The sequence below is a fragment of the Petaurus breviceps genome, unplaced genomic scaffold (genome assembly GCF_028583685.1).
Source record: "Petaurus breviceps papuanus isolate PSGF00001 unplaced genomic scaffold, PetGlider_PUasm1.0 131, whole genome shotgun sequence".
Lineage (NCBI taxonomy): Eukaryota > Metazoa > Chordata > Mammalia > Diprotodontia > Petauridae > Petaurus > Petaurus breviceps.
The window spans coordinates 74522-82119 of NW_027185674.1; positions in this window are offsets into that span (position 1 = coordinate 74522).

The following is a 7598-nucleotide window of genomic DNA, read 5'->3' on the forward strand; positions in this document are numbered from 1 at the left end:
TCTAGCTCATTTTATAGATGAGGAAACTGAGACACAGGGTTAAATGATTTTCCCAGGGTCACACAGCTAGTAAGTGAGGCCAAATTTGAACTCGGGTCTTTCTGACCCCAGGCCCAGCACTCTATCCACTATGCCACCTCGCTGCCCAATAACTTAGCTTATATCAAAACTAAGAAAAGTATCTAGCTGATTTGATCAGTGAGAGCCAATTTATATAATTCAGACAGTTTGGGGGGGTGGGTGCTCAGTAATCAACCTGGCCACATTTCTCCTTCGTAATCTATGTACAGCACTAAGCCAGTGAGAGCCTGAGTATTCCCAACACTAACCAGAGATGCTCACATGCTGGAAGGTCTGTGCCCGGACTGAGTGGAATCATACTCCTTTGCTTCTTCTTCACAGACTTCATACGTCTTTTATTTCCTTCTTGTGCTCCCAGGATCTGCTAACTTTCATTACCAAGACACTGCCAGGAAGTGTATCAGAGTCAACAGAACATTGGATGTGGGAGTCACAAGAGACAGGATTTGAATTCCATCTCATGTACCCGCTTGCTGTGTGACCATGAGCAAGTTCACAACTTCTCTGATTCTCAGCTATCTCATCTGTAAGGACAGCATCTACTATATAGTGTTGTGAGTCCATTAAGAAAATTTAGGTTAAGTGATTTGCCCACTAAGTCTGAGGCCACATTTGCACTCAGGTCCTCCTAACTCTAGAGCCAGCGCTGTACCCACTGTACCACCTACGTGCTCCAACTGAGATTTTGTAAAACATTTTACAAGCCTTAAAGCTCACCAGAATTACTAGCTATCATCATCACCATCATATGAGTGATTTATTTAGTGATTTCTAAACAGTGTAATAAAATGGTAATAACTAAAAGTGGTGATCTCTGAGGTCTCCAGCTATGAATTCCAATGATCCCTGTCATTCTTCCAGATTTGAACCTATAAACTGAATATCTCAAATAGGTGGTTTAACATATTGGCTAACAGAAGTCCAAGCCCAAGAATAAAGAACCAAATTTGCAAATTTTTGCTACATGTAATTGTACCAACATTTTAAAGTAGCTGGACGTGGTAACAATAATACATGTTATGCATTGCTGCAAAACACACCTAAAAATGGCCTCCGGCATTCAACTTTTCTTCGTTCCAGAGGATTACAGTTCTTTAAAAAAATCCAGATATGAGCCAGTCAGAAATATCTAGTCCCCCACCCCACCCCCATAACCATCTGTGAATAAATTTAGAGCAGATGGGGAAATTAAAGAGCAAGACAATGCTTACATCTGTTAACGAATTAATAAGGCAAAGTCAAGTAAGTCAAATATATTACTTGTCATTGACAGAATATTTAGAATATATAAGATGAGATAAAAACTTCCAAAGAGCAAAGAATCCCATTCTTTAGGACCTGAGGGCCCAAGTTAGCCATCCTCAAGCCCTCTTCATTGCATTGCCTTCCCTTAGTCAATTTTTCCTATTGATCCTGTATAGTTTGCTTTGTATAAATGTGTTTGTATGTTGTGTCCCCCATTAGATTGTGTGCTCCTTGAGGGCAGGGACTGTCTTCTGCCTCTTTTTGTATCCCTAGCATTTAGCACAGTGTCTCTCACATAGTAGGCATTTAATAAATGTTTATTATTGAGCAATTGATTGAAGAACATTATTCATGTGGAGAACAGCCCTAGGGCTCAGCCTCTGTGATTTACTTATCGACATCCTCAAGTTTCTTAGGTTTACATTTGGCACTTAGCAGGTGTGACTTTGCAAAATGCATTATAAACATGAACATCATAAAGAAATGTGAGAATTTTTTTTGCTCATAGGATCACACCTTTAGGCATGAAAGACTGAGGACTGCAGGATGGTTCCGTGGAAAGAGAGCCTGGGGTTTGTAGTCAGTCAGAACATCTGAGTTCAAATCCTGCCTTGGGTGCTTATTTATATCTGTGACCTTGGGCAAACTACTTAATCTCTCTCTCTCTGTCTCTCTCTCTCTCTGGTTCTCAGTTTCCTCATCTGTAAAATAACAGCAACGGGGCCTTTGTGCTCCTTTCTAAATCTATATCGATTCTGTGACCGTTTGTTGTCTCCCCAAGTAGATTCAAGTACTTTCAGAGCAGAAACTGTATTTTTGTACCTAAGGTACCTACTCTAGTGCCAGATAGTGAAAATGTACTAGATGAGGTAAATACTTTATGAGAAGGAAAAGAAAAACCCAGCAATTCTTGATCACGGTAAATAGTCTCGCGCTGAATGGCTTTTGAGATAATTTTTGCGGAAGGGGCTCATTTAATGAAATTTTTATGTCAAGTTAAAAGGCAACTGGCCAATTCAGAGGCTCCCCTGCTGGTAGAGTGGCACTCTATGTCTATGATTTTGCAAATTAAAAAAAAAACATTTTGCAACATTATATTTCTACTATTTTCTTAAACTAGAAGTGTTCTAGAATCAACATCTCATCCACACTTGGGGCAATAGTCTTTCTTCATCAAATGAGATAATATTTGTAAAGTGCTTAGCACAGCGTCTATTAAATGGAGAGGGTCATATAAATGCATATTTCCTTCCCTTCCTCATCACCACAATCCTAAGGAATGTTGATAGAAAAGCAAGTCGGGTAGCCTGATGCCTTGGGTCTGTTGGATGTGCCCATGAGAGTCAAGAAGGTTCCTGATTACCTCCAGAAAAGGGGAGAAAACAGGCACCAATTTCTGGGTGTGTAAGGGAGGGAATCTTCTAATATTGGGACCTATCCTGTTAACTGGCATCTTTGCCGTGATAAGTGAGACTGAAAGAAAGACACCCAAGGCAGGATTGTTTGGGGTAAGATAGGAGATAACATAAAGAATGTTGTTGTGGACTGGAGAAGATTAGTTGTCCTTGGACTGACTTGGAATGCTTAAATACATAATCTTCAATGTGGCATGCAGGCTCCATGGTTCCTGGCTACTGTAGACCCTTCTTGTAGACTACTAAACCAGTGTTCTTTCTGCTTTACTATGCTGTCACTCATTCCCTCTTGTAGTTCCCAATCTCTTGTCCCTCCTCAGCATGTACCTTCCCTAAGACTTTGTCTTCTTCCCTTGTAGGAGCCCTTGTGCCCTACACAGGACAGCGCCTGTATTTTTCTCTCTAGCTCTCCTTGGGGAGAAGGAGCAGTAGAATATCTTTCGATGGGGGCTGTGGGCTAGTTCAGCATCTGGGCAACATCCTGCATGATACAAACATACATCGCTAGCTAATGGAGCCTTAAGCAATACCTTCAGGCTGTGCCAAATGGGGCTGCCGATCTCAGGGCTGCTAGGAATGGGCTACTGATTTCCACTAGATCTTGTTCATCCTTTGGCAAACATCTTTACCCATGTAAGTCACTTCCAGCACCTTGTAATTTGAACCCAAGCAATGATCTGCTGGTGTCTGTCAGGCTTATACAGCTGTCGCTGATACTGGTAAACCAAAAAGAGTGACCTCGGGTGAGGGAGGCACGGATCCATCTTGGTCCAGTTCAGGGAGGTTTTGTATCCAACACAGAATGGGCCGCACAAATGACACACTGACAATCTCCTTTCTGGTAATGCTAAACGAAACGTTATCTGGCTCTACCTGGGGCTGGCCGGGCTGCAGATACTGGTAGGTGGGGGAGAGGAGGAAGATTTGTATAGCTGGGACATTTAATCCCCTGCCGTTTCCCCTTTTACTTGTATGTAAGCAGATTCAATCTCCATACCTGCCACGTGTGCCGAGTGTATAATTAGAAGGCTGACATCTGAGCAGCAGGGTACCTCAGCCAGCTTTATTCAGAGGAAAGTATTTTTAACGTTGGATAAGCTTCGAGATATATCTGAGACCCCTGATTTCCTATTTTATTATATTCCTCTCCACTCACCTCCCACCCCCATAATAATTCCTTAAATAAAGAGGATACCTCATTATCAGCTGAATAGCTGGGTATCACAGTGTATAAAAGACTGGACTTGGAATCAGGAAGACTCATTTTCCTGCGTTCAAATCTGACCTCAGACACATACTAGCTGTGTGACTCTGGGCAAGTCCCTTACCCCTCTTTGCCTCAGTTTCCTCATCTGTAAAATGAGCGTGAAAAGGAAAGGGTAAGCCACTCTTTGCCAAGAAAACCCCAAATGGAGTCACAAAGAGTTGCACACAACTGAAATGTCTCAACATCAATTAGGCTGCCATCACCTTTTTTACAGGAGGGGGGCAAAATATATTATGTTGTCCCTTTAAAGAAAAGTTTTGATATGTAGGGTTTGTTGGGTAAAAACCCTAGGCAAAAGCCTATTTCTTCAACTATAAAATGAGGATGTTAAACTGGGAGATCTTGAAGGTCTTTTTCTACTCTAAAAATCCCAAGATTCTTCTCCCCCACCCCCGCCCCAATCTCCTTTTATTTGTTTATTTACAAATTTATTTTTTGGACATTTTAAGTTCCAAACTGTTTCTTTCCCTCCTTCCTTCCCCACCCTGAGTCCTGTGATTTCTAACAAACCATTTTTATCCTGGTGCAGAAGGGCCATTTGTCATCCAGGAAGGAATTAGTTTAGCTAAATGCCACTTATTACAAATGAATTGTGGCTAGGAGCCAATGAGGAATCCACTGTCATTTGCTGTAATCCTCACCAGAAAATAATGATAAAAATTACAATTTGTGTCTAGAAAGCAGCTAGGTGGTGCAGTGAATAGAGCCCTGGAGTTAGGAGGACCTGAGTTCAAATCCAGCCTCACACTTAACACTCACTAACCATGTGACCTTGGGCAAGTCACTTAGCCCTAATTGCCCTGCCTCTCCCCCTCCAAAAACCAAATATATATATATATAATATAAATATACATATATAGCAAGAAAGCATGTGTTTTGACAGTTCAAAGCAATCTGACTTAAGGGCCTCAGACCACAGTGGAACTCCCAGCTTTCTGAATATCCCAGTTAGGCAAGTAGGACACCACTTCCACCTCCTTAGCCTCAACAACCTGGTGTGTCCCAGCTTCCTTCCACACCTGCACTCTGACTGTTGTCTCCCATTTAACTGTCTTCTACTCTACCGTTTACTGATACCCTACCCTTCTTTCAAGATCAAGTTCCCCCTAAGAGGGGGAGGAATGTTTTTGTTCAATGGTTTATGTGTGAGAAAAGAGAAGTCGGAGAATTTATCTACAAGCACAAAGTAAAGCTGGGAATTGTGGAAGATGTAGTGGCAAAGTGTCAGGCTATCCTAAATAAGTTAGAAAATTCTTCCACTCTACTTCAAGCACGATTCCGTTCATCTTGTTTCAGTCAGTAAAGTGCAAAATACCAAGAATTAGCAACATTTTCCTTTTATCATTCCTGTAAAAGAATTACCTGAGGGATAGATAGAAAGGAACTAGCTCTTACCACTGTGATCTTATACCTATGTCAAGAAAAAAAGTCCCCCCCGCCCCAAAGAGGTGTTTGTAACATGCCCAGCATATAGGAGGCGCTTAATAAATGCTCATTGCCCTTTCCTTCCTTCCCCTAACCCCCCCCCCCACCAGTATATGCTCATCATGGGCCTATCTGAAGCTATTTGAGCAAAGCTGGGTGACAAATCCTAAAATGACTTAAAGGGAATTCAAAGAAAATGCCATCACATTACACCGGGTGGTTCAAAGATAGGATGAAACTATTTGTATTGGGAACGAGATAATGGGCTCAGGACTTAAGCATTTTGGTAAAGCAGTGTTAGAAAGTCACAAATGATGCATACATTTTGGCAAATCAAGATCTGCTGCATATTAAGAGGGCTGCAGTGGACACTTCTCGGGCACCTTGCTGAGGCTGTAATGTACCTATTTAGGTTGGCAGGAGAGTATGGAATCCTAAAGCTTGAAGAAGGTTAAGTATTTGGTGGGGGGCCGGGGGAGCATTTCGCTTTACATAGAAAGTAAAATCACCTCCCATTCAGCCCTCTTCTCTACTCACTGGGCTACCAACCAAGTTTGGGTTCTTATCGCTTAACTGTTCCAATTCTTATTAGTCTGCTTTTACCTTCTCACCTCTCAGTGCCTATTATTCACATAACTGTCAAAATAATCTTCCCAAAGCAATTTATGTCTCTCCACTTTGCAAGTCTTCAGTGGATCCCTATTCCCTCTAGGATAAAATACAGTCCTCAACTATCTGGCACCAGCCTTCCTTTCTTGGCTTCATGTCCTGTACACTTCAGTCAACCTGGTCTACTTTGTTTCTTCTTTTTGGGGGGGCAGGGAGATTGTGACTTGCCCAGGGTCACACAGTTAGTGGGTGTCTGAGGCCCCATTTGAACTCAGGTCTTCCCGCCCCCAGGGCTGATGCTATAACCACTGCACCACCTAGTTGCCCCTACCTATTTTATTTTATGAATGCAGAATTTCATTTCCACCCTATGTGCCCTTGTCCAAGCTGTTTCGTGCCTGAAATGCACTAACTCATCTCCACCTCTTAAAATCCTTTTCTTCAAAACTCAGCTCAGGAGCCAACTGATAAGAGAATCCTTTCCCAATCTCCCCATTTGTTAGTGCTGGCTGATGCCTCATGTTATCTTAAACTTATGTGTTTACATATCATATCTCCTAGCAGAATGTAACCTTCTTGAAGGCAGGAGCCATTTTCCCTCTGTATTTCCAGCACCTAATATAGCACCTTACGAGGGAATAGCCAATTTACTGTTATTTTTTGAGTTTTAAACAGACATGGAATTCATTATCCCAAATAAGTTGGGCAAGTAAGAAATGCAAATGGTTTTAAGAAGATGCAATAAATTTATGGAATACAGTCAGATTATTAATTTGAAGTTGGAGAGGTTTGGGGAGCATTTTTGAGCAAGAGATTTTGGAAAGAAACTACTGGGCTCACCCTTGCTGCCAGTGTTAAAAGTACTAAGACCAGGGCACTGAATGAACCATTAGGTTTCTTATGGAAGATGAATACCTAACACAAGTCTGATTGTCTTGTGTCTATAGGGACATGGTTAATTCAATATGTAAAGTCCTAAAGATCATCTTGGGAACAACCACATCCTAGGGAACTCAACAGACAATTCTCTCACAAACATTAGTATAGCACAAGTCTGCAGGCACAGCCTCAGCAAGCCACACCACCAGGTTGTTGAGGCTAAGGAGGTGGAAGTGGTGTCCTACTTGCCTAACTGGGATATTCAGAAAGCTGGGAGTTCCACTGTAATCTGAGCCCCTGAAGTCGGATTACTTTGGAATGCTCATAAATGGTGCCAGGCCATATGAGCAGTAGCTTTAATAGAGTATGCTCTCATTAAAAATAGCTGTTTTGGTTAAGAAATGTTGTTCAGTTGTTTTTTTTGTCCCATCTGACTCTTCATGACCTCATTTTGGGTTTTCTTGGCAAAAGATACTGGAGTGGTTTGCCATTGCCTTCTCCACCTCATTTTACAGATGAGGAAACTGAGGCCAACAAGGTTAAGTGACTTGCCCAGAGTCACAAAACTGAGGCCACATCTGAACTCAGGAAGAAGTCCCCCTGATGCCAGGCCAGGTACTCTATCCACTGTGCCACCTAGCTGCCCAATAACAAATGTTACAACAACCAAATAGCTA